Source organism: Ovis canadensis, chromosome 16 (genome assembly GCF_042477335.2).
Source record: "Ovis canadensis isolate MfBH-ARS-UI-01 breed Bighorn chromosome 16, ARS-UI_OviCan_v2, whole genome shotgun sequence".
In the NCBI taxonomy this organism is placed as follows: Eukaryota; Metazoa; Chordata; class Mammalia; order Artiodactyla; family Bovidae; genus Ovis; species Ovis canadensis.
The window spans coordinates 20202232-20229887 of record NC_091260.1 but is presented as its reverse complement, the minus strand read 5'-3'; the positions used below and the strand labels follow the sequence as shown (position 1 = coordinate 20229887).

General features: G+C 46.8%; 1 long non-coding RNA gene across 1 annotated transcript in view; it reads right to left on the bottom strand.

Moving 5' to 3' along the window:
• Positions 1-27353, bottom strand: part of LOC138421714 (uncharacterized) — a 37512-nt gene extending 10159 nt beyond the window's left edge. The window contains exon 1 of the long non-coding RNA XR_011249606.1: positions 27271-27353. This is a non-coding gene — a long non-coding RNA (uncharacterized lncRNA). The remainder of the gene's footprint in view (positions 1-27270) is intronic.
• Positions 27354-27656: the final 303 nt, after the last annotated feature.

The window sequence follows — 27656 nt, the reverse complement described above, 5'->3', positions numbered from 1 at the left end:
AGATCCTATAATCACATAATGCCTTGCACTGTGAACTATTCTCTACAAATGTTTTATGTCTCCAGTTAGATGGTAAACTCCCAGGTCTGATAAGGTTGAACAGGAACAAGGTCTTAACCTGAAGTCTGTTCTTTCGGTACTGGCACCACGGGGTGAAGTTGGGGTGTCCACCTCAGCAGACTCAGATCAGGCATAAGGACAGCACCCTTCTCATTGTCAAGGCCGGCTGGGCACCAGTTCTTTCACGTATTTGATGAGGTCAGTATTACTCTTATTATTCCCATTTTACAGATGAAGAAACACAGGCTGTGTCCCAATGGTTAGAGACATACAACTAGTAAATAACAGAGCTTTGAGTCGAACACAGTCTGGCTTCAGAGCCCGGTTTAATCCAATATGATCAGCAAGGGCAGAGGGGGAAGGAGAGAGAAAAGGAGGAACTATCTCTACAAAGATGGAGGAAAATAGAGAATTGAGAACTCCAGGTTCTACTGGTTTGGTTTGCAAGGCCTGCCAAAACAAAGTACCATAGACTGAGGGGCTTAAATAACACAAATGTATTGTCGCATCCTCTCAGAAGTCAGGAGCCCAAGATCAAGGTGTCAGCAGGGTGGGTTTCTTCTGAGGCTTTAAGGCAGAATCTGTTCCAGGCCTCTCACCCAGCTCCTGGTGGTTTGCTGGCGATCTTTGGTGTTTCTTGGCTTGTAGAAGCATCAGTGATCTCTGCCTTTATCCTCCATGTGACATCCCTCTGGTGTGGGGGTCTGACTCCAAATTTCCCCTTTTATAAAGACATTGGTCATGTTGGGTTAAGGCCCACCCTAATACCTCATTTTAACTTGATGATCTCAGTAAAGACCCTATCTCCAAATAAAGTCACATTCTGAGCTGCTGTGGGTTAGGACTTGAGTGTATTAATGAAGAGGTGGTGTGTGTTAGTCACTTAGTTGTGTCTGACTCTTTGCGACCCCATGGACTGTAGCCCACCAGGCTCCGCTGTCATTGGGATTCTCCAGACAAGAATACTAGAGTGGGTAGCCATTCTCTTCTCCAGGGGATCTTCTCAACCCAGGGACTGAACCTGGGTTTCCTGCATTGCAGAATTCCTTACCATCTAAACTGTGGTTCAACCTGTAAAACATGTTAAGGGCCATGTGGGTTAATAAGCCAGAGCTCCATGAGAATGGAGACCTGCGACTCAGAGCTGCCTGGAGAAGGGCTCTAGTTTCCAGGGGAGGTGGGGCCACATGCAGCGGAGGCCAGCCTGGAAGGGCCAGGCGCACGCTTTCTCCGGCACCAAGAATGAATGGCCTCCGACTGGCTGCCCACTTCTCCTGGCAGTGCCTCAGCCTCTGTGTTGTGCAGCTGCCTCATCAATGAAAACCAATAAGTTTAAATCAAAAGGAGAACCCTCAACAATAACAACAAAAAGAAACACACCTCAAAAAGCATAACCTTATGTTGTCTGTGCTGCTGCTGCTAAGTCACTTCAGTCGTGTCCAACTCTGTGCGACCCCATAGACAGCAGCCCACCAGGCTCCCCTGTCCCTGGGATTCTCCAGGCAAGAACACTGGAGTGGGTTGCCATTTCCTTCTCCAATGCATGAAAGTGAAAAGTGAAAGTGAAGTCGCTCAGTCATGTCTGACTCTTAGCAACCCCATGGACTGCAGCCTACCAGGCTCCTCTGCCCAAGGGATTTTCCAGGCAAGAGTACTGGAGTGGGGTACCATTGCCTTCTCCATATGTTGTCTGTAAAAAGCTTCAAAAAATGCCAACTAGTGCTGAGTCAGGAAGTTCTCCCCTAATAGCTTTTGTTGGAATAGTTTAACATTTCAACTTTATCTCTTCTTTTCTTGCAGACAGCTCCTCAGAGGTATTCAAGTGCAACAATACCATCATTCAGGCCTTCTGGCTCCCAGAGCCCTGGCCAGCATACACAGGCGCGCGCGAGCACACACACACACACACACAGTCACGCACACACACACACACACTCACACTCTCATGGAATCAGAGCAGCATACACATTCTAGGGAGCTGACTTCCTCCAGCCCTACCCAGCTGGGGGAGAGGGGAATATACCTGCCTTGTTGCCATCTCCACACCCTCGAGGGCATCCCCGAGGCAGGGGCTGAGAAGCAGGCACACCGCAAGGGCTGAGGCTTCATCTCTGGCCGTGGCCAAGAAACCCCGGGGAACCCCCGTCCTGGGCCCTCCAGTGCCACATCACAGGACAGGAGTCTGGCCACGGCAGGACCACGCCGCTCCCTCAGCTTTCCCACCCTTCAGTCTTCCGCAAGGGACCCCAGGCCGCTGAGCCATCGCCGCGCCCTGTCAGTATCGCCCCTCAGGTGGCTGTCGGGCCTCTGGGCGCCTCCACTGTGTCTCCACTGCAGTCTACCCTGAGTGGGACGCCACCCTCTTCAGACCCAAGCAGGCAAGCACGAGGCCAGAAGGGGAGGTGCTCGAGTGGGGTCAGGGTGGAGAGAGTACCCGAGGGGAGCAGAAGCAGCCTCCCTGGCGCGGCCTAAGCGGGTTGCTGGCCTTCCTCAGTGAGACACCATCTCTCTGGCCAGAGGCATGAAGAGGCCTCTTTTAATGGAGAACAATAAGTAACAAGGAAAAGACAGCGTGTTCCCTTTGTCCCCACACTCAGCCCCAAAGGCACAATCTACTCCCCAAAGGGGATACATGAGCGTCCAGGCCAGCACGCGTGACCCTTACTCGGCAAAGCCCATTTTTCTCCCAAACTTGGATGGAATCAGTGAACCCACTGCACTCAAGACTGAGCTGAGAAATTGTACGTACAGACAAAAGAGCCAGTACTAGAGATAATCTTTGGCCACCTGATCATCATGCTAGAGTAAATAATGCATCAATAAGCATTGATTAGAAAAGGATATGGCAACCCATTCCAGTATTCTTGCCTGGAAAACTCGGTGGCTAGAGGAGCCTGGTGAGTCACAAAGAATTAGACACTCCTGAGCACCCGTGTGTGCAGAAAAGGACATATTGACTGTCCAAATATCATGAGGATCTTATGCCCAGATTTGAGAGCTAAAGAAAGAGGCTGAGCTGGCAGCTTTTGCCCTTTTCAGCATAAGCGTGAAATTTCACTGAAGACACAGCAGAAAGGGCCAGGCTCACCATCGGGACACAGCCCAGCAGCCAATCCAGAAAAGGCCAGGGAGACTGAGGCACAGGTGTCACTCACGCAAAACTGAGTGACATTGCTCACCTTGAACAGTGTTGATACACATCACCTGGAAGAGAAAGGCGAGGGAAATGAGGGGTCTGTCGGGCCCTTGCTCACCTCATGAGCAGATGCACCATCCTCAGGACAACACAAAGAGAGCATAAGTGACCCACACTCAAGGACCTGCTATCGAGTCAGCATCCATTTTCCCTGAAAAAGGATGTTCAAGTCAGATTCGAGGCCAAGGAAAGGGGGTCCCTAGTTTGGTGTTGGGTTATTATAAACACAGGATCTTTGAGAGCATAATCAGGTTAATCCCCTTGTTGAGGTGCAAAAGGAAGAGAGGTCATCCCCCCCCCACCACAAGGTCTCACAATGTGAGGCCCCCCTTCCCCACCCCCATACAACCTCGTGTGTTCACTCTAGCCTCCTGAGCTGCTTCCGTCCATAAGAACAAATCCTGTTTGGTCCATTAAGAGCTTTTCAGGCATTAAAATGTCCCATCCAGGACCAGACTTCTCTGTCCCTCCATACTGAAACTTGCCTCTTCCTGAAGCTGAGGCCAATTCCACTTGGGTGAGAAGTGATGAGGGATGTGGGAATCTTTCTTCCCCTTTTTCTCACCCATCACTCCTCTCCCTACTTCTCGGTCTTTCTGGGTCAGAGCAGGGTTGAGGGGATGAGGAGGTACTCTGGGGTTTTGCTTGTTCTCTTAGCAGTGATCTCTTGAACATTCTATGTCACAGGCATCACCTGCTGCCCATGAAGACCCTGAACAAGGGCCCTCCTCCCAACACAGTTCCAGCTTGTGATCGAAGAACATTCTGGCATATCTCGTGTGGATGCCCTCAGCGTCCCACCTTTGCCCCTGAGCTTCACAGGGAGCCCCTGATCTTCGTAGAAAGCCCCTGACCCTCACAGGAAGTCCTCCCCTGAAGGTGCCAAAGCCTTCCTGACCCACAGGAAGCTCACACATGCCTGCCACACCAAACAGAGGGTACGCAGACTGCCCACAACCATCTTGCCCTCTCACCCTGCCCTGCTGGACTCTTTCAGCTAGGCCCCCTGCCCCACGTCTGCAGTATGCTCCAGGCGACCTCCCCACTCTGGGTCCACATCTGCCTCTCGCCTCTCAGGGGAAGGTGTCACCCTCTCCCAAGGCACTGGGTGAGCCTCTGCTCCTTTGTAGCTCCCAGCAAGCCACCCAGAGAGCAAGAGCACAGCCCCTTCCTGTCGGCATGCCAGTCCCCCTGAGTGGCAACCCCCCAGTACCACAAGGCCCAGGGCAAGAGTCCACATGGAGCCCCATGTGCCGAATGTCCAAGCATTTAAGTTACAAATCTAGCTAATGATACTGTTGAATAAAATATCTTCTTACCTCCTTCCTTTACAAATATACCTCCGTGTTGGCCTGGAAGGTCAGTTTGAATTTAGAATTCCCCATCTCCTTGGAATTTGAAGCTGAGAGAGGCATTCCACCCAACCCCAGACCCCGCACCTGGCAGACAGCCTGCTCTGTGATTCTTCCTGCCCTCATCCCATCCTGCACACACAGGAGGGGTGTGTGTGTGTGTGTGTGTGTGTGTGAGTGTGTGAGTGTGTGTGTGTAGGATGGCTCAAGCGCACACACGTGGCCACCCAGGCTGCATCCCCAGGTTCCACCCAGAGCCCCCCCAGAGCTGCCCCATCTATCACTGTCGTCAGGTCCAGGGCTGAGCCCCGTCCACCTCGGGTCAGAGGACCTTGGATCGGGTCTGAGCAGGCCCCAGAAGGGAATCTGGGAGCCTGGGAGACCTGCATTCCTGGAATATGGGGATGCGGGGGTTCCAGGAGGACATGTCCCCTCCGGGCTGCAGATGAGAGGCTCTGTGCCTAGGAGACTGCTGGAGGGATTCTTGAGAAGTTCTTTCTAGAATGTAGAGGTCAGAGCAGGGATGCTGCTGGAGGGGGGTTTCTGGGGAGCATTCTCTTGGACTTGCTTCCCTGACCCCGGTGTTCTGGCCTAGACAATTCCACGGGCAGAGGAGCCTGGCGGGCTGCAGTCCGAGGAGCTGCAGAGTCAGACACGACTGAGCGCGCACACACCCCTTGACTTCAGGGCACAGCGTGGGACGGAGGCGGGGCTGGGGGCCGGGAAACGCCGCAGCCCTGTGCTTCGAAGCCCTTAGTCACCACTCAGCAAGCCGCCTTCCTGTGAGTCTGTTCCTCCGGCTTCTACAGGCCGTGAAGGATGGTCCTCGGGCAGGGCCGCCTGCTGCTGGACTCCAGAGGGCGCGCTCCAGCAGCCCCCCGTCTGCTCTCACAGGACCACGGAGGCTTCTAACCTGCTGTCCTCAGCTTGGTGGCTTCGGCCATAACTCCGAGACCTCCGGTTCCGGCAGGCAGTGAGATGAACACATGTGGTCAGTTAAGCAGGAGTGTTTTACATGCCCTTGTTTTAACACCACACAAGGGAGGGAAAGATGGACAGGGTGGTTCTCCCTGGGGCAGCTTTCCAACCAGGTCTGACCTGTGCAAGACCGTGTTCGTGGAAACGTGTCTGCAGGGACGCCGGGAGGGACATGCGGTCCTTGCTAAGGAGAAAGCCCACCAGGACTTCGGGAGAGGAACTTGCTCAGAGAGCCCGGTGCCTCCAGGATCAGTCCTGCTTTCTGTAGGCTGTCCTGGGAGCCGAGGTGCTAGACTCGGTTCCATAACTGCCTCCTGATGATAGACCAGAGCAGGCTTGAGCCTGTGAATGGCGGCAGGCCTGGTGGCCCCGATGTGACAAGGAGAGGCCAGGGAGGCCGGAGTGATGTCCGTGGATTTTCCAGTGTTCATCTGGAAATTGAAAATAGAAAGACGCCCGCGATTCACTTTCCTGCCTCCCGGCTCCACAGAGGGGCCTGGGTCAGGGAACACCATGCTGCCCCCACGCTCTTAGGTAGGCAGGGGCAGCCCCAGCTCTTGGCAACGTTCCTCTCGTGTTAACCGAAGATGGATGATCTAAAGGTGGGCCCTGGAGACCGGCCCCAAGTGCGCAGACGCACCAGGCTGTGCTACCTGTGAGCTGGCAGGCCCCTGCCAAGTGTCCCACCAGCTGGGCAGTGGCCTCCTCCCCTTCGTGTCCACCTGCGTCTGGCCTCCTGGTGCAGGTGGGAGCTGAGCCGGTGAGGAGGGGCCCAGGCTGCAAAGTGACTCTGTGTGGTTAGGGGAGCAGAGCCCTGGATAAACCCCGCCTGCCTCCCACCACTCCCCACCCACTCCCTGCAAGGCTCCCACAGGCCACTCGGGGACAGAGTCCCAGGGAGCTGCGTTTTCCGCCTGTGTGGACAACGCCTGGGAGAAAGGTAATCTTTCGACAGCTCCAGCCTGATGATCTGGGCCTCAGGCTTTTTTCCTTATCCTCGTTTTTCCCACACAGGAAAAGGTATGCTGGCCTGGCTCTGCAGATCCAGCCCGGCTGTGATGCACGGCGGCTAATTCCTGAGTGCACAAGTGCCAAGAGCGCTGGAGGGGTCACGGGAAAAGATGATAGCGCCACTTATCTTTCAAGGAAACCCAGAGGGCAGAACGGTCCCAGGATTAGACTGGGTGACTGTGTGGCCAGGAACAGGATGGCAGGCAGGAAGGAAACCTGCCTCCCAGGCCACCGGGAATCAAGGTTTTAAAACATTTGCAGGCGTTTATCTTGACGCCTCAGAGTAGCTTCGGGGGAGGAAGGGTGAGTGACAATTTAATCTTTCCACCCTCACCAATCTTTATTTCCTCCTCTCTCTCCCACCCTCCCCGCCTAGAAGAGCCATCTGGTGTCAACCGGGGCTGAGCTGTGGTTCACAAAAAGCAGCTGGAGCCCCAGGACTCAGCGACGTTCAGTTAACGAAAGAGTTTTTTAAACGGGAACCGTTTGGCTGATGCTTGGGTGATGGTGGGTGTGCGGAGGGAGAGAGGGAGAAACAGACAAGGATCCCAGACAAGTGGATAAGCCTAGACTGGTGGGAAGGGAAGGCCCAAGAAAAGGCCAAAGGACACGGGAAGACAGAGAGTGAAGAGCCTGGAGGAGGGGGGCAGGGGCGGAGGCAACGGAGAAGAAAATGCTAGAAATGAGGGAAGAGATAAAACAAGAAGGAGGCTTGGGACTTGGAAAGAGAGTTATAAAGAGATATGACATCAGACATAGAGCACGGACTTGTGGACACAGGGAGGGGAAGGAGAGGGTGGGACAAACTGAGAGTAGCCTTAAAACATAGAAATTGCACGTATGCAGCGACTTAGCAGCACATGCTCAGTCACTTCAGCTGTGTCTAACTCTGTTCAACCCTATGGACTGTAGCCCACCAAGCTCCTCTGTCCATGGGATTCTCCAGGCAAGAATACTGGAGTGGGTTGCCATGCCCTTCTCCAGGGGATCCTCCCAACCCAGGGATTGAACCCGTGGAGTCTCCTGCGTCTTTTGCATCGCAGGCGGATTCTTTACCGCTGAGACACCAGGGAAGACCCCAAACATACATTGCTGCTGCTGCTGCTGCTAAGTCGCTTCAGTCGTATCCGACTCTTAGCGACCCCATGGACTGCAGCCTACCAGGCTCCTCCGCCCATGGGATTTTCCAGGCAAGGGTACTGCATAAAATAGATAGCCAGTAGAAATTTACTGTATGTCACAGGGAGCTCAAATCAGGTGCTCTTTGACAACCTAGAGGGGTGGGATGGAGTGGGACATAGGAGGGAGACTCAAGAGGGAGGGAACACATGTATACCTATGGCTGATTCATGTCGATATACGGCAGAAACCAACACAGTATTGTAAAGGAATTACTCTCCAGTTAAAAATAAATAAATAAAATGACAAATAAATAATTAAAATCACGTTTAAATTTTTAAAAGAGAAACAGGAGAGGAAAGGAGAAATCCCCAGCTTGTAAATAGGTCATGCCCTGGAAATGTATTTACTACATGCAAGTTTACAACTAAACAATAAACCCATCTCCATGCAAACAATGAATGTTGCTTGAGTTCCTACTGTCACCCCCAAAACAGGGCTGACTCGCACCCCTGAGAGTGGACAGATCCTTGAATTTTGCCCCTAGTCTCTCCTTGGGCCTCACTGCAGCCTGGCCCTGCTACAAATCCCAGGGCTCTCGATCTTGTCCCCACAGTTCAATTCCCCACCAGGGCAGACTTGTTAGGAGCACCGCTGCCTGGCCCCTGCTTAGACAGGTTCATCTGCCTCTCTGCTTGAGGGACCCAGGCAGGGTTTAGAAGCATCCCCAGGGGACTCTAATGGGTGGTCAGAATTTAAAATCACTGATATAACTTGCATGGTGACGTTGGACTCCATGAGGGGAGAGTGGGCTTTCTAATCTCCATGAAGGATATTGTTTCTAAGTGAAAATGCATTTGGACTCTCACTCCAGATGTCAGGCACAAACCAGCCCGCACACCTGTGGGCCCTGCCCACACACACAAGGCTTGCTGCAGTGGCCTGCTCAGCAGTGAAGGTGGGGGACAGAGAGTCTGGTGGAGGTCCCCAGAAAGCACGTCCGCCCTGCTCCCAGCGTGGGGGATGTCATCCAGTCACGTGTGGGAAACCTTTCATAATTTGGGTGCTTGACCGGCCAAGGGGTTCTTATTCAAGTTCGGTGTGGGCTGAAAGGATAGGGGGAGAGGGAAACGTGTCAATGATAAACAGCAGAGGGATGGGAGTCCCGCGAGAAAGAGCATGAGCTCTGAGTTAATAACGAAGACACACGCCTGGAAATGGAGATCAAGGGTGGCTTCACAGCTTGTCCTGAAATTAGCCGAGCCAAGACGTCAGGGAAGCGGATTTCTGGGTTCCTTTGCGTCCGAGCCACCAGACATAATAAGTTTGCTCCAATCAAACAAATGCAGCCGTTTCTCCCAGGGAGGGGAGAAGGCCGATCATCAGCATTAAGTTCTCTGACTCGTTGAGGTGGGGGCCAGGACACCCCACCCACTTGTCAGCAGCTGAAGGGTTAGGTCCCCACCCCTCTTCCTTCGGAGGACACACTCCTGGGGAACAGAGGGCTGCTCGCAAAAAACACCCCGGGAGACTGCTGGCAGCCACACAAAACTTTATGAAATCCTTAAAGCCAACAAGACAGAACAGAACAGGCCAGAGGGTACAGCCAAAAACCTGTTGTCTCTTCACCTCTTCCAGCACCGCACAATGTAAAGTCAATCAAATAATCGAATTACGCAAGCAACGGCCTAGGAAGGATTATGTAAAATACAGCTGGTGTCTGGTGGCCAAGCGGTCTTCCCTGAATCCCTTTCCGAAGAGACTCCCCGTCAACCAACAGGAGGCCTCGGGGCCCTGGTGCCCAGGCTGACGAGCCGCTGTGCCTGCACAGGACAGAGCGGCGGCCAGTCCTAGCGGCTGTTCCTAACGAGCAAATGTAGGAGGTGCAGGAGAAGGAGGCACAAGCCAGCACGCCGGTCACCCTCTTACTCCGTGAGGGGCAGAGCAGCACACCGTCACGCCTAAGTTATCAGAATTCCTTTGGAGACAGGCTCTGCGGCTCCCAGGATGGAACATCATTACAAGTTAGCTCAAAATGGGGCACATGGGGGGCAAAGGAGGCAACAGCCCAGGCAGAGGACAGTTGGGACATGCTCCCAGATTCAGGGGTGCCCCAGCAACCTCAGGCAGAGCAGTGGCTTCGGAAGCTGGTCTTCCTGCCCCTCACAGAGCAGGCTCCTGCTCCCATCACGGTAATTCGACACTGTTCAGTTTCTGCAGCTTAGGCCGCAACCTTGTCCATCCGCTTCACGGCTTCCACCTACTCAGCTTCTGCTCGGCATCTGCTTCCTCGTCTCCTCTCTGTGTGCCCTTGGCTTCTGGACATTTCTAGAATCTGGAATCAAAGAGTGACTCTAAGACGGAGGGGCTGATTGGGTCAGTTAATTACCACTGAGCTTTCTTACTGGGCAGAAGTCACACTGCAGCCTCCTGCTGGCTTCCTCCGAGTCAGGTACCACCCACTGGATCCAAACTGCTGAAGCCAGGGTAGAAGGGCACAGGCAGAAAGTGGCAACCCACACCTGAGGAACTACCTGCGGCTTTGTCAGAGTCAGAGAGGGTTATGGGCTGGACTCACACTTCATCCACCACAATCTCAGCCTACCTGCCACTCGGGTTCCCCTCCAGAGATGCGCGACGTGACAGCTCCTGAACAAACTGAAGCTAGTGTGAGCGGAGGGAGCACGCACAGGAAGCAATGCATTTCTCGAAAGAAAAGAAGTCCAGTAACTTTCTACTACTGAATAGCAATGGTTCAGGTTCATGTACCACATGGTTGGAAACCACTGGAGTTCAGTCAGTGCAAAGGGAGGAATAGGTTCTTGCAGAATAATAACTAACAATGATCAAACCCAGGCTCTGGGTCAGGCTCTGTGCATAGCACTCAACTGCTGGTGACATCCTGACATCATTGGGGGCCAGTGTGGCACAGCTGTCTGCTGGCCGACCCCAAAGCATCTCAACCTGTTCTCCTTTAACCACTACTGCAAAAGCTGGAAGAGACTCTGCCAACTTCCCTCACAGATGAGGGGCCATGTAGCCCTGTTCTGGCCAATGAAGTACAAGAAGAAATCATTTGACAGCTTGGGGGCAAGTTTTTCCTTTTTGGAGAAAAGAGGAGCAGTCCTGAAACATGGGCCTTTGCCCTGTTCACCTTGGCAGGGGTTGGGGGCAGGGCGGCGGGAGGGTATAATTGCTTCACAATGCTGTGTTAGTCTCTGCTGTACAACAAAGGGAATCAGCTCTATTACACTAATACCCTGTCCCACTTGGCCCTCCCTCCCACTGCCCCCCATCCCACCCATCTAGGTCATCACGAAGCACAGAGCTGAGCACTCTGAGCTCTATAGTAGGTTACCACCAGCTATTTATTTGATACATGGCAGTACACCCACGTCATTCCCAATCTCCCAGTTCATCCCAACCACCCCTCCCCCATGCCCACACGTCTGTTCTCTGCATCAGTATCTCTATTCCTGCCCTACAAATAGGTTCATCAAAACTTTCCTTTTTTTAATCCTGCTGTCACCTCTCATTTCTACTCCCCACTTCCTATGACAAATGAAGACAACATCTGAAAAAACCACAGTCGTCTTCTAAGATGAGGCAACAAATACGAAGGTGAAAAAATGACGATGCTGAAGTTGTCAAAAGAGACTTTGTCCCTGGAAGTCAGCTGAGCAGCTGCATATGCAAACTGATCACTAGCCCCATCTTACAGGTCAGGAAACTGAGGCTCAGAGTGAGTAAGCAATAGTCTGGGATCTTAGTTACCAAAGGGCTTCATCAAGATTTAACACCAAACCTGCGGCTTCCAGAGACCTAACCATCATGACATAACTCCTCTCCTACCAAAAGCAATCTTGGAATTGGAAAGTCCATATATGGAAGGTCGCTTAAGGACCCTGGGATTTCCCAGGTGGCACAGTGGTTAAGAATCCGCCTGCTAATGCAGGAGACTCCAGTTGGATCCCTGAGTCGGGAAGATCCCCTGGAGTAGGAAATGGCTACCCACTGCAGTATTCTTTGTCTGGAGAATCCCATGGACAGAGGAGCTTGACGGGCTACAGTCCATGGGGTTGCCAAGGGTCCAACACTACTGAGCACCCAAGCTCTCACACTTAAGGACCCTGTGGCTCAATTTCTGTCAGTTAGTGTAAAGGCCCACTGTGGTTGAATGCTGGGCCTGAGTCCCATTGGCTTTGCCGTCCTGAGTTATTAGGACTGAATCCTCTTCATCCAGGGTTTTTTACATTGCTTTATGGTTTACAATGGGCTTCCCAGGTGGCGCTAGTGGTAAAACATACTCGCCAGTGCAGGAGACATAAGAGACACAGGTTCAATCCTTGGGTCAGGAAGATCCTCTGAAGGAGAGCATGGCAACCCACTCCAGTATTCTTGCCTGGAGAATCCCATGGACAGAGGACCCTGGTAGGCTATATAGCCCATAGGGTTGCACAGAATTGTATACGACTGAAGCAACTTAGCACACATGCTTGACATCACGCATGGCTTCTCTCCTGAGAATGGCTAGAGACTCTAAATCCTGCAAGGTACCGTGATGGCGTCTCCACTGCCTTAGCCAAGGATTTATCATCTTGACTCATTTTGGACCTCTGACACCACAGGAACCAAGACAGAAGTAAAGACAATAGTATTGTATGTCAGAATGCTGTCATGTTGACCACAGTACGCTTCAATGTATTTAGACGATATTAAGCCAAGATATTTTATACCAGAAAATGTTACCTGAGAAGGACCATTATTAGTGGCTTTTGCAATATTCATGCTGGGAGGCTGCTGCGTGGTCCCTTAGGGAGAACAGTATTGCAAGGGGAAAGCAATGGCAGGCCCAATCCCTGAGGCAATTTCTATTATTAAGCTGCTTAAAAAAAAAAAAAAAAAAAAAAAAACCTCTCCAATTTCCTGAGGATCATAATAAAACAAAGAGGTCTGTTTACACTTAAATTTGTCATCTCTCCAAAGGGTATTGGGCATGATGGAGACTGGTTTTGAAAACCCAACTCTAAGGATCAGTTTATTCTGCACTCTGGCTTCTTTTCAAGCATCTCTGAACTTTCCCAAAAAACTGCCACTGTCCAATGATTGATGCATTTCTGGAGACTCAGCGGAGCTTGTCTCTTCACATTATCCAGCTGTTCAGTGCCTGTGGTTTTCACTCATGGTCGTTCCATTTGATTGTTCCCTCCTTGCCCCTAACCTTCTGGCAATGTGCAAGAAAAATGGAGCATGAAGCTGGGACTGAAAACCTTGCAAATTGCACAGAGTTTAGGATAGTAAAGGGGGTTTCCCTGCTGGCTCAGAAAGTAAAGAATCTGCCTACAATGCAGGAGACCCGGGTTCTATCCCTAGGTCAGGAAGATCCCCTGGAGAAAGGAATGGCACCCAACTCTAGTATTCTTGCCTGGAGAATCCTATGAACAGAGGAGCCTGGTGAGCTGCAGTCCATGGGGTCGCAAAGAATCAGACATCACTGAACAACTAACGCTTTCACTTAGGACAGTAAAAGGTCTTACATTTGAAACAATATGGAATTAAGGTGGGAAATCAGAAGAGTCATTTGTTCAATTGACTCCACCAGTGTTTACTGAACACTTACTGTTAAGCAAGTTCTGTGTTTAGCCCTCTAGATGCACTCTGCTATTTAACAAGACCGCAAATGTGCCAGTTCAGCACCAAGATTATCCTCATTCTATTCATCAGGAAACCATGGCTTACCAAGATAGAATAACATACAGTCTAGAAAGGGAGACAGCAGGTAGTACACACACATGTGCCCATGTGAACTCCAACACACAGCAGAATATATCAGTTAGATGATCTAAACGTCAAGGCTCAGATAAAGAAGAGACTGCATTCCAGCCTCATACAGAAGATCATGTTTTATTAACAACAAGGTTCTACAAGATGGATAAGACTACAGCAAAATAATAATAATAGGGATCTCAGAAGAAATGGCATAAGTAAAGGCGAAGAGGCAAGCAACACAGACCACATTTGAAAATGGTAGCCCACGTAATTTAGAAAGAGAAAAGTGGTATAGTAAATAGTTTGGTGGTGGTGGTGGTTTAGTCGTTAAGTCATGTCTGATTCTTGCAACCCCATGTACTGTGGCCCGCCAGGCTCCTCTGTCCACAAGATTTCATTAGGACTTCAAAAAATCTTAAAAAAAAAAAAAAAAAAAAGAGAGAGAGAGAGAGAGAAACTTCCTGGTGGTCCAGTGGTTAAGATTTCGCCTGCCAATGCAGGGGGTGCAGGTTCAGTCTCTGGGCAGGGAGCTAAGATTCCACATGCCTTGAAGCCAAAAAGCCAAAACATAAAACAGAATCAATATTGCACAGATTCAATGAAAATGTTTAAAATGGTTCATATAAAAAAAACTTAAAAAAAATAGAGTTTAGAATTGGGTACAGATCACGGAGGACCTAGAATATCAATCTTAATGAGGGATTTATCAGCATCACAAAGAGAAGCCACCGCAGAACTTTGGGGAACCAGGAAACTCTCCCAAGCTGTCCATAAGTAAAGTGTATTTAACAGTAAGAAGAAGATGGAAAGAAAAGAGGCAGATGGCTAGGAGCCTAGGCATCCGCAACCACAGAAGCCGATGATAAACAGTGTAGATCTGCACCTTGGGAGGAGCAGTGGGGATGGAAGGATGTCCACACAGATGAAAAGACCAGGCAATTGACAAATGGGTCAGTGAGGTGTCAGGGATGACTCTGACGCTGAGTGCCCTCAACACACATGCAGGCAGGACATGTTGAGCAAAAAACTACAATGTAAAGAACTTCCAGTTAAAAGTGATACCTGGCAAGCAGTCCCTGCCCCACTAATTTCCTGCTAGACATACACATGACAACACATTTTCAAGACTGAAACTCAAAAATAGCACAAAAACTGAATGGCCAAAATGTGGAAAGAATTTCCACCCACTCCAGCACGGCTGAAGGCGAATTCAGAGAAACAGTGAGTGGCAGACGATCCTTGCTCTCCTGAGCAGAAAAGCCCACATATGGCAAAGAAAGTCATTTGGCCCCTGGCCCTTCTCCACTGTCTGCCCTTCCTCCAAGATCCAGGGTCAGTGCCCACAGGAAAATTGCATAACCCTCCCTCAATTACGCAAGTGTTTCTCTTCAGGTGCCAGAATAACAGGTCAATTATTTGTTCCCATTGGGAGAAAATAATAACAAATGAAACAACTGACAAAGGATTAATTTCCAAAATATACAAGTAGCTCATACAAGCCAACACCAGAAAAATAAACAACCCAATCAAAAAGTGGGAAAGAAACCTAAACATTTCTCCAAAGGAGACATACATGTGTTACCAAACACAGGAAAGGATGCTCAACATTGCTCATTATTAGAAAAATGCAAATCAAAGCTATAATGAGATATCACCTCACACAAATCAGAATAGCCATCATCAAAAACTCTACAAACAATAAATGCTGGAGAGGGTGTGGAGAAAAGGGAACCCTCTTGCACTGTTGGTGGGAATGTACATTGAGACAGCCACTATAGAAGATAGTACGGAGATTCTTTGAAAAACTAGAAATAAAAGCATCTCATGACTCAGAAATCCCACTACTAGGAATATACTCTGCAGAAACCAAAACTGAAAAAAACGTATGTACTCCCATGTTCATTGCAGCACTATTTACAACAGCGAGAACACGGCAGCAACCCAGATGTCCATCGACAGATGAATGGATAAAGAGGCTGTAGTATATATATACAATAGCATATTGCTCGGCCATAAAAAGGAATGCATTTGAGTTAGCTCGAGTGAGGTGGGTGAACCTGGAGCCTATCATACAGAGTGAAGTAAGTCCGGAAGAGAAAGATCTGACACACAGATATATGGAATCTAGAAGGATGGTCCTGATGAAATTTTCTGCAGGGCAGTGATGGAGACACGGATGTAGAGGACAGACTTATGGACATGGGGGAGCAGGAAAGAAGGAGCGGGTGAGACGTACGGAGAGAGTAACATGGAAACTTACATTATCATACGTGAAATAGACAGCCAGTGGGAATTTGCTGTGTGACTCAGGGAACTCAAGCAAGGGCTCTGTATCAACCTGGAGGAGGGGTGGGATGGGGAGGGAGGTCCCAAAAGGGAGGGGACATATGTATACCTATGGCTGAGTTATGTTGATGTTTGGCAGAAACCAACAAAATTCTATAAAGCAGTTATCCTTCAACTGAAAAATAAGTATTTTTTTAAAAAATCATTTGTTCCCCATCCTGTCCTTTCTCACTAATCTTGTCCCACTCAAATTTTCTGTCACATCGGTGGACTGAAACCTAAGCAGTAAGTGGAAGGGGTCTCTCCTGAGGCTTTGTATCCTCTAGGGTGCAGTCCACACACTGAAGCTATATACCAGTAAGAAAAAAGCTGTAGGAAACTAACAGTAGGGCATGCGGGAGTTGTACATTTCCACCCTCAGTTTCAGAGTGTCAAAGAATCAGGCAGTGGGATGAGAGGATTCCATTTCTATGCAGCAGAACCACAAAATCTGTCATCTGTTGGCAAACCCCAAATCCAGGGGGAACCTCCCTAATCTGAAGATTAATAAACAATAAGCTGAATAGGAGGTCTATGGGGAAAATGCCAAAGCTCCAGAGAAAGGGAACAATATCCTAAAGATCAAGGAGATAAACATATCTTGAAAATAATTTACTATCAAAAAAAAAAAGTGAGAAAATACTTTGAAAGGTTTTTGTATCTTCAATAGGACCTAAGAATGTGTGACTTCTCTGAAAAAGGAGCAGAAAGTAGGATGATAAGATGAAAAGACAGGACAATGGAATCCAGAAACAATGAGCCAGATGGGTGGGGAGCTGGGTGAGGCTGGGAGGCCGACAGTACAATAAGAGAACTAAGTCAGCCCTGAAGACTGTAAGCCAGACGGTGGGAAATCAAGCCTGTGACATGTAGAATTTGAAAAAGCTCTCCTGAAATTTGGGGAAAACAAGAAGGAGGTCAAAACATTTGTTCTGAGTGGGCTCTTATCTAACACTTGGAAATGAGTTATCCAAGGAGACACGCGTGCTGACAAAGCAAGAGACTTTATTGGCATGGGGCATCTGGGCAGAGAGCAGGAGGGTGAGAGAACCCAGGAGAACTGCTCTGTCATGTGGCTTACAGCCTTGGGTTCAGGTGATGCGGTTAGCTTCTGAGTCGCCCCTGGCCAATCATTCTCACTCAGGGTCCTTGCTGGTAATGTGCACACATCGCTCAGCCAAGATGGATTCCAGTGAGAAGGATTCTGGGGGGACACACGGATGTGTCTCCTGTCTGCTTTTGACCTTCCCCAAATTCTTCCAGTTGGTGGTGGCTTGTTAGTTATGTGTTCCTTACCAGGATCTCCTGGTGTAAAACAACTCATGCAAATGGTTTCTGCGGTGCCTGGTCTGGGCGTGCGGCTTCAGTCAGTGTTTCCCCTAACAGGACCAAAGCAATGAGCCTGGGGATAGTTTACAAGGCTCACACAGGAAGCATCTCACATAGGAAATCTGCTTAATTTCTCCATGTCTTGGAGTTATTGTCTCTAAAATGGGGTTCTAAAACAATAAGCAGAGCATTTTGAGGGCCATAAAGGAGATATAATGTGTAATGTGCTTGTCTTCAATAATGACACATAGTAACACCAGGTAGCATCGGCTGTCATTTATTATTTCTCCTTAAATAGTCCACACAAATTGATAGGCAAACTTGAATCAATAACTGCAAGCTTGAAGAGTTGATTCGTGAAGTAAGAACTAGAAATAACACAGAAGCATATGAAAAATACCTTATTAGGAATCAAAGAAACTCAACTGCCAACAATGAACAACTTTTCTAAAAACAGGTTAGCTACAGATTTTTCTTTCTTTAATGATGAAGCTCTCTGTTGAGAGTATGCCTAAAAGGAGCTCTACATACCTTGCCTATGAAGCTCTAAACTGATATTTATAGATCAAGAGGATGAAAAAGACTTGTGTTCTTGCTGTGGACTGAATATTTGTGTCCTTCTCAAAATCCATATGTTGAAGTCCTAATTACCCAACATGACTGTATTTGGAGATGGTTTGTTGTTCAGTCGTTAAGTCATGTCCAACTCTTTATGACTCCATGGAATACACCATGCCAGGCTCCTCTGTCCTCCACTATCTCCTGGAGTTTGCTCAAATTTATGTCTCTTGAGTCAGTGAAGCTAACCATCTCATGCTCTGCTGCCGCCTTCTCCTTTTACCTTCAGTCTTTCCTGGTATTTGGAGATGGGGAGGCGACAAAGGTTAAATGAGATCATAAGGGTGAGGCCCTAATCCCACAAGGCTGGTACCCTTATACGTACACAGAACTCTGCCACGTGGGGACAGTGTGAGAAGTTGTCCACGCACAAGGCAGGAAGAAGGCTTTCACCAAGCATGGAATCAGCCGGCACCTTGAGCTGGGACTTGCAGCCTTCAGAACTCAGAGAATTAATTTCTGTTATGGGTGTCACCCCATCTGCGGTATTTTGTTATGGTAGCCCAAACAGACAAACAATTCTTAAGCAGAATCTCCGCTTATAGGAGTCTACTCTAAGGGAACCAGTCCATCCTAAAGGAAATCAATCCTGAATATTCGTTGGAAGAACTGATGCTGAAGCTGAAACTCCAATACTTTGGCCACCTGATGCGAAGAGCTGACTCATTAGAAAAGACCCTGATGCTGAGAAAGATTGAAGGCAGGAGGAGAAGGGGACGACAGACGACAAGATGGTTGGATAGCATTACGAACTCAAAGGATGTGAGTTTGAGTAAGCTCCAGGAGATGGTGAAGGACAGAGAAGCCTGGTGTGCTGCAGTGCATGGGGTCACAAAGAGTAGGACATGACTGAGTGACTGAACAACAAATTCTAAGGGAATAATCAGTGAGGTTGACAAGGATTTGTGGATGTGTCCTATAGCATTCCTGGAACAGTTAAAAATAATCTAAATATTCAACAATAGAAGACTCTAGAAAAGTGCAAGATGCACCAGGTTTTATGGCTCATTTATGATATGGGAGAATGATTATTAGATGATATTAATACAAAAGCAGTAGAGAAAACTATATAAATATGATCCTCATTTCATTAAATTATGTATTTACCAAGTACATAGAAAAAGGAATGAAAGAATACACACCCAAAATAATAACAGGAGTATTATCTCTGATAGTGGGCACAAGCAGAACTTTCTTCTTTATATTTTGAGATGTTCTAAATCTCCAACAATCGTCTTATATACTATTTTACAATCATAAAAAATAAAATAATTTTAAAAACAAGACATGTGCATTCTACTTCTGCCATTACTTGAAATAGTCTTTAAAGGGAGCCTCATTTCTTCATGGTATGCTTGTTTCCTGCCTATAAAGTTCTAGAGACATTATCAGTCATTTAACTGCATAATAAAAATTTACATTAAAAAAAAACTGCCGCCACAGGATGGTGGCATTGTTACTTTGTTACTAACCCCTGCTTTCTTTTTTATGCACTATCCCCAAATAAATGTGCATGGTTTCTGCTTAGGGGTTTAGTGACAGAGCCTAGGGAAATGCTTGCCTTTTTCTTTAAGATGTAACGCCCCCAAATTACAACAGGCTCCTTGGAATTTTAAATGTTGAAAAAGGTAACCTAAGTAAACATGAGTATGTTCTTGAAAAACATACCACAAATAAACCAACATGGAAAATATTTTGTGGAAGAGCTTGTCCTATATTGTTCCTTCAGGAAGAAGGAACTAGAATCAAGAGGTAAAGGCTATGGGAAGGCAGATTTTGGTGCAGAACCAAGAATTCCATAACAATGACAGATTCCTTACAATGTAATGAGTACCTCATCACCAATAATGTGGAGAGTAAACACATGATCACTTGTTTGGAAGGAGGAGGAAAAGTAAATGCTGCGTTAAATTTGAACCAAACTGAAAACTGAACTGTATAATCCTTAAGGCAAAAATAACTGTAACATTTGTCCAAACTGGCACTTCTGGGAGAAAAGAGGCGATGTTATTAATAATTACCCTGGGACCAAGGGCATCCTAGTTAAACTGGAATGAGTGGCCATCCCTCTCTAGGGTTTTCTCTAACTCTTGGCACTAACTAAAATTCTACATTCATAGACTGTAAGTCTTTAATCCACATTTCAAGAGTTAAATTCTTCCAACACCCACATTTGAATGACTTAATGGCTTATTGTAATGGTCAGACATTCTTGTGTATAACAACCTTTCTCTGAATGGTTGGGGATGGAGGTGAGGGCAGAAATGTGTGTTTTCCCCAGTAATTGGCCCTTGGAGAAAAAGAAAGAAGTGAGCACAGTTAATTGGAAGCCTACAAGGCATATGGCACTGGCAACCCCAGAATTATTTTGAGCTGCAGTTAGCATACCTAGATGATTAGTACTTGGATATTTCAGTGCTTCCTGAGCATAGCTGGAATGTGTAGCTCTGATCTGTTTTCCAGCTGGAAATGTTACAGACATGGGAAGATTTCTGCTTTTGAGCGTCTTGTCGTATCCTGTCTCTGCTTGGCAGGATCCCTGCTCCGATAGTCTATGCGTCTCTTCCATCACTTCTGCTGTCCTCCGGTCTCAACATAAGTAATTTCGAATGAGCTACAGAAGCTCCAACAGAACCTCCCCAGCAGCAGACAAGCCCACCCCCAAGCTGATCCTCTGCCGTTTCATTGTCTGTGATTATTACAGGGTCATCAAGCAGAAAAGGGTGAAAAAAGAAGAGGTAAAATTGTAGGAGATGTGATTTTAATGTTCCTGCCTCTTCTGACTGCTTCCCCATCGGCCTATCAAAAGTACCATTGGACTAAGGCCTCATACTCCCATAATTTCCCTACGAGAACCATAAGTGTTTCATTCTAGAAGCAAGACAGCAATGCTTTCCTGCAATCAGACTATAAACCCTCCCAAGGCAGAGGTTCTTTGTATGTTGTGTGTCCACAAGACTTAGCAGAAGGTAGGTGCTCAGCACATGTTAGGAGGAAACAGTGGTGACGTAAGAGTGACGAGAGTGACAAGTATTTTAAAGAGAACAACTTTTCAAAGGGATAATTTTTAGAGGAAAAGTATGCCTGGTCATAAACAGAAAGGGCAAGGCTGCCAAGGGAAGGAGCCAGGTAAATTTTGAGAGGACATGAGTCCAAGAATGACCCAGAGATGCTCTTAATGTCAGATCAGGCTGGGGTACATGGCAGAGAACAGTGAGGCTGGGAGGGACTGGGCCTAGGAAGGATGCAGGGAGGTGGAAGGAGAAAATCCTCTGTAATGGGGACTGAATGGAGCCGAAGATAAACCATCCCAGATTAGACATTCTGCTGGGAGCTTGGGAAATACACAGAGGGGATAAAGGGGATCCTCTGCCTAAGCTCACATTTCTAAAACCCAAGAGGATGAACTCTTTCTAGAGATGCTTGTACGTCAACTCACGAGCAATTGACTTAAACTGCAAGCATACAGTCTTGGGCATTCTTGTCAAGCTCTGGCAATTGGGAAGGAGAGAAGAAAAAAGTAGGCAAATAATACCTTCAGTGCTTTGCACCTTCAAGAAAGCCAGCACACTCTTAGGGAGGTTATCGCAGTGATCTAGCTTCAAGCCCCTTAAGACATTCAAGAGCACAGAAACCACCTTTACAGGTGAGCAAAACTGAGATGTCCCATGGTCACCCTTGACCAGTTAACCCAGCCTCATCTCTAAAGCTTTCAGAATGTCAGCCAACAAGACAGCAATACCAAATTTCCTGGAATGCAGCCAAGCTGCCAGTTGAGGGGTGATGGCCCATCTCTGAACACAAATCCCTGGTTGCTGAGCTGGGCTGAGGGGGAAGAAAGAATACTAATAACCGTGCGGGTTCGTATGGAGGGTTAGTCAAGGCAGATGCTCACTTTGAAGCCAGAGGTGCACTTGTCAGGTGCCCAGAAGCACAGCTTTAAGCAATTCAAATTAGCCAGGCACCTGAATGCCACTGGCAGACTGGTGAGACTTCAGAAAGAGGACTGTGCAGGTTTCTTTCTAGCAAAGGCTGTGAATTATCCAGAAAATCTAACAAGCAAGATAGGAATAACCTGCTGGGACAAATGCTATTTCAGCTACAAACTGAAGAACAACCCACAGGTGTCTACTGAGGCGAACTCAGTGCACAGCCCACTTGGACCATGGATGGAACCATCTTCATGAAGGATGTCAGTAGATCATGAAAAAAGTTTTGAAAGTGTTAGTCACTCAGTGGTGTCCACCCCACCAGGCTCCTCTGTCCATGGAATTCTCTAGATAAGAATATTGGAGTGGGTAGCCATTCCCTTCTCTGGGGGATCTTCCCAACCCAGGGATCAAACCTGGGTCTCCCACATTGCAGGCAGATTCTTTACCACCAGCTGAGCCACCAGGGAAGCCCAAGCCAACAGGTCATGAGCAGGATTAAATGCTGCCTTCTCAGGAAGGATGAACACAATATCAGGATGCACAAGACGGATTCAATGTGTCTTATGACCCTGGACTTTTATCTTAATTTACTGTGCTCTACAGTAGGTCTTTGTTGGTTATCCATTTTAAATATAGCAGTGTGTACATGCCCATCCCAAACTCCCTAACTATCCCTTCCCCACATTGGACTGCAAAGTCTTAACCACTGTACAGCCCTGAGTTTTCAAGTGACAGTCAGTGACATAAACAGCACTTCCCTTCTGGCTCCAATTAAGTCTTGCTTATAGAAACATTCAAGTTATTCAAGTAGGGAATGAGATAACGGCTAAGAAAGTCATGTGGAAACAACAAAGTTGAATTCAAATGTAAGGTATTGCTATTATTTAATGGAAGGCAGTTAGGCTAAAAACTAAACAAAATAACAAGGTCACATGCTCAAAGAGGAACAAAGAAAACCTTTGATAATGTTCCCAAAGAAAACAGTTTCAAATCATTTGTCTTCCAAACAATGCCTATTGCCAAGAAAAGAGTCCGTCATTTTTTGTCTTCAAAACTATTCTCCTTATCACTTGAAAACTCAGGCAAAGGACTTCCCTGGCAGTACAGTGGTTAAGACTTTGCGGTCCAGTGTGGGGAAGGGGTAGTTAGGGAGTTTGGGATGGACATGCACACACTGCTATTTTTAAAATGGATAACCAGCAAGGACCTGCTGTGGAGCACAAGGAACTCTGTTCAATGTTACGTGGCTGCGTGGATGGGAGGAGAGTTTGGGGGAGAACAGATACATGTATGTGTATGGCTGAGTCCCTTCCCTAGTCACCTGAAACTATCACAACATTGTTTGTTAATCGACTATACCCCAATACAAAATAAAAAGGTTAAAAAAAATCAAATCAAATTAAAAAAAAAAAAAAGACGTCACCTTCCAATGCCAAGGATGCAGATTTAATCCTGGAGCTAATCCTGCAGCTATCCTGGTCAGGTAGCTAAGACCCCACATGCATCTCAGCCAAAAATCAAAACATAATGGAAACAATATTGCAACAAATTCCATAAAGACTTTAAAAATGGTCCACATCAAAAATAAATAAACAAATAACCCTCAGGCAATATGACTGCAACTGATGAGTCTTTTCACTCTGAGATTTCCATCTCTACCTTTCTTCCCCAATCCTGTGACCAAAAGTGGGTGCCAGTAACTGCTGGCAAATGAATCTCCTAGATAGGAGACATGCCAGATCCCGGTGGGCAGGCACCACCCCCTCACCCTCAGTCTCCAGCCCAGAATCATAGAGATTCCTAAACTACACTGTGAGGCCGTGTTCCGTGCAGCACTGTTTCCCAGTTATATTCAACATTTTCACTCGTCTCTACTCGCCTTGCATAATTGAGCAGTGAAGAAAAAATTTCTAAACATTCACGCCTCTATGGCTCTGTAAAAAATAAGCAGTTCCATGAAGGCATGTAGGCAGCATACATTTTAGCATAACCAGAGAGTGGTGGTAGGAAGTTAGAGGCCTCAGAAAAGCTTGCTTACAAATACGTAAGCTGTGTCTCCACAAAGACCAGCTGCCCCGAGCTACCCATTTGTTGGCATAACTTGCACTGAGTCCTTGGCACATGCATTGTAGCTCTAAAAGTACCCCCTGGGTTATCTTTTTAAGCTTCATTATCCATTTGTAAGATCAGCAATCATATCACATAAAACTGGGACCTGTACATTTGACACTAACCAATATCACTTTTCAAGGGCTCTCCGAAAAATAAAATGGATCACGCAGGAAAATTTTGTAAATGGAAAATATGGCATACACAGAGTCTGAGGTAATCCAGGACAGTTTAAACCAGAAAGCAGATGGAATAAGAGCAATATAAATTAGTGGAACCATATTTTGCCAACTGCAAAGTGACTCTAACTCCAAACAGAACTTCTCCCCAACTTGTTGATTGCATATATATTTGTTTTTAATTACCACCAGGTAGAGTTTAGTGAGACATTTAGTGTTAGAATCATAGAGTCTATGAAACTAAGGAAACAGCGCATAAAATACTTGTGAGGTATTTACATTGGATGATAATATCCGCGCATGTTATACAAGCCAGTTAACGAAAATGATGCATGTGGCAGTTTTAAGAAATGCCCTACAAAAAGAAAGTATATTAAACAATGAACAGAAGGGCAAGACTTCATGAGCAGTCCTTCCTGGCCTCGCCCTCTCGCTATGACCTCCATCCTTTCTCTTGGATGCTTTGGCAGCTTCCCAGTGGAAGAGTCTTGGCCCCTGGTTATCAGAGTTGAGCAGGTCTTAATCAACCCAGTCCTCTCTAGGCCATCAAATCAGACTTAGGAAGATTTTGTCCAAATTACTCTGCCCTTGGTGAATCAACTCAATGACACTAGAGCAAAGCAACCCACTAATTTACAAAGGAGAGAGGGAAGGATTGGCACGGATTTTTTCCCTGCATTGCAAACTGCCGTAAAGAGAGACACTGATGACTTCCTGGTGAATTTGTCCCTTCTCCATATTCCTGCCAAGGTGCTCAAACCTTGAGCCACTTCCTTGTGCTTGGTGAGCAAGAATATGGCTTGACCGCAGACCATGGTTAACCAGGGTGACTCTCCAATCCACTGCCCAGTAAGGCTCCAGTCTGAACAAGGAATCTTACTCGATATCCTTAATCATGACTGGCTCAGGTCTTCAAAGCCCAAGTTTTCAGTGACAAGCCACTCTGGAGGGTGGATGAGGGTAGAAAGAAGATGCTTCCTATGTCTGCTGTCTCTCTTGCCCATTGCATAAACGTTGGGGTACAGAACTGCAGGTCCACCCTGAAAGGGACAGGCATTACAAGGAGCTTGCAGCAGTCTTACTTTTTCTTTGACATGCATCTATATTCTTTCATTCCTGACACAAAGACACCTTCATACCCCCTGCCCAGTTTCAGATCTCACACCAGCTGTTACTACTAAGTAGAAAGGTTCAGGTAGGACCGACATCTGGAAATGCGTTAGTTTTGCATGAGATTAGAGGCTGATGGCAGAAATGACAGAGACTGCAAACTAGAGACATCTACGCATTATAGCATTCTGCCTGCCAGACAGTGACAATGTGAAGAGGAGCAGCAGGAAGGTACAGGAAGGTACAGAGGTCTGCCAAGGAAGGCACTCTCTACCCCAGAACTCAAAGGGCACCCTCAGAAGGGCTTGAGAGAGACAAACCAGGGAAATGAAACTGGCTAAACTAACTGGAATGTGGGAAAGCCTGTGCCCTGATATACAGGGGAGGTTAGAGGGGTCAGGATTCCCAGTCCCTGTTGAGCACAGCTTTAGCCCTCATTCATCCCTATAGAGCTCAGGAAAGGATGTAAGGACCAGTCTTTGGGAATCACAGGGATGAGAAGTGGAAAGCACACTTCCAACACATTATCCATGTGCAAGCACTCAGTTCTGGGCCAAACGAAGGCAGATAACTGGATTCATTTCCACTCAAAATCAAAATAAATAGTATACAGGCCCTTTTCTTAATCCTTTAACTCATACTCAACTCAATGGCCATAGTTTGCTCTGCCCTTCACAGCTCAACCAGCCTCTCTGCAGTAGCTTCTGGAATCAGGGGTCCAGCCCACCACAGGAGCTACCAGGAAGCTGGGCAGCTTCAGGCCCCTCAGAGGGCTTCTCTCCCTAATAGTATTTCCACCATGACAGACCTGCTCACTCAGTCAAAGGAGAAGCACTTAATTCTTAATTCTCTCCTATAATTAAGCAATAGCATAACGCAGGGACTAAACTCAGTGCAGATTTGTAAACCGTCTTTCCTGCAAAGTGTCTGGGGGAGAAAAGCAAGTGGGATTATACAGAGCAAACATAACCACATTCATTTACCTCAGAGGGCAACTGAGAGCAATGGCTAATAAAAATTATTACAAATCACCACAGACGCATAAAGTGCTTTATAATCAACACGAAGACTTTAATCCCATGTTGACTGTTTTTTTAGGCTTGAAGCTTAAGTAAAAGTTGGGCTGAAAAGAGTAAGAGAAACAAACTTCACATTCTGTCATTTTCTAGTTTCAAGCAAATAACAACAACAACAAAAAAAGTAGAAGAGAACCCCAAGAAGTCCATTTTTAACTTGCTGCTTATGTAACAAGAGACTGTGAACTGCACCAGAATTTAATTGAAGGAAAAGTAACTGTAGGGGAATTGCTTGGAGAGCTGCCAGAAGGGTTTTAACAGCTGGAAGTTGAAAAGTGATTAATTTTGACAGCAATAAAAGCCTCATGTTCATACATAATTATGCTTAGATTTGTGGGCTGCTGGAATTTTTTTCTATGCACTATTAACCTTTTGCTGTCCAAATTGGAATTCAGATACTTTAAATGAGTGCCTATTTTTAAATTGAATAATAATTTGCTTTCCACGGCATTGACTCATCTCAAGACAAGGAAGACTCAGGAGAAAGTGTGGAGAAACAAGAACAGGTATCCTCTTCCGAGTATTTTTAGAACGTAATGCAAATGAAGTTATCTCCTTTTACCCTATGCAGAATCACAATGATAACCAAAAATAAAAAGGGTTCAGGAAAAAAAGCATTCAGAGCAAATAAAAAAAATTACATCAAAGTGGCCATCCACTGTCAACCAAATAATTCAGCTAAATTCCCAACATTGGGAAATGGAGACAAATCTGTCTGTGGATGCTAGTTTCACAAATATTGTATAGGCAGAGAAAGCTATTGATTAAACTGAGTTCTAGGACAGGCAATGTTGCTAATTAGCTATAAAAGCTTGACAAATCACTTCATCTTTCTGTGACTTCACTGTTCCTCACATGAGAAAGGGATGGAGCACATAACTGAAAAGATCTAAACTCTAATTATTCTACATCATCTGCTCTAGGAGCCACATCCTGAAAATTTTCTCTCTTATTCACCTTTATTATTCTCATGCCAGCCAGTTTGACCAGTAATAGAAAATATTTTCAATTACTTGAAAATAATATTTAATAATAGTAATTCCAACAGTTTCCAAGACACAGTTCTAAGAACTCTATATAATATCAATATTATATTTTAATCCTCACAAACCGTCTGTGAGATGGCATCCCATTTTACAGAGACTGAGACAATAAGAGGTTACATGAGTCCCCAGAGTCAGCAGTCACCTAGTGGGAAAGCAAAGAGGCTTTAATGGAGTCCTTAATGCCCTGTTGTCTCCAAGCAAATACTATTATTGTGAATACTACACTTAATTTGTGGCTTTAAAGGTGAAATGGAAAGAAGATCTATGAACCTAAACTCCAAAGAACTGAAATCAGTTTGAGCTCTTCCATTTTCTTGGTCAGTCCAATCACCTCGGACAATCCACTAACTTCTCCACTCCAACCTCCTTAACTGTAAAGCAGAGCATTGTCTAAATTGGTGGTTCTCAAGGTGTGGTATCCAAACCAGAAGCATCATCGTCACCTGG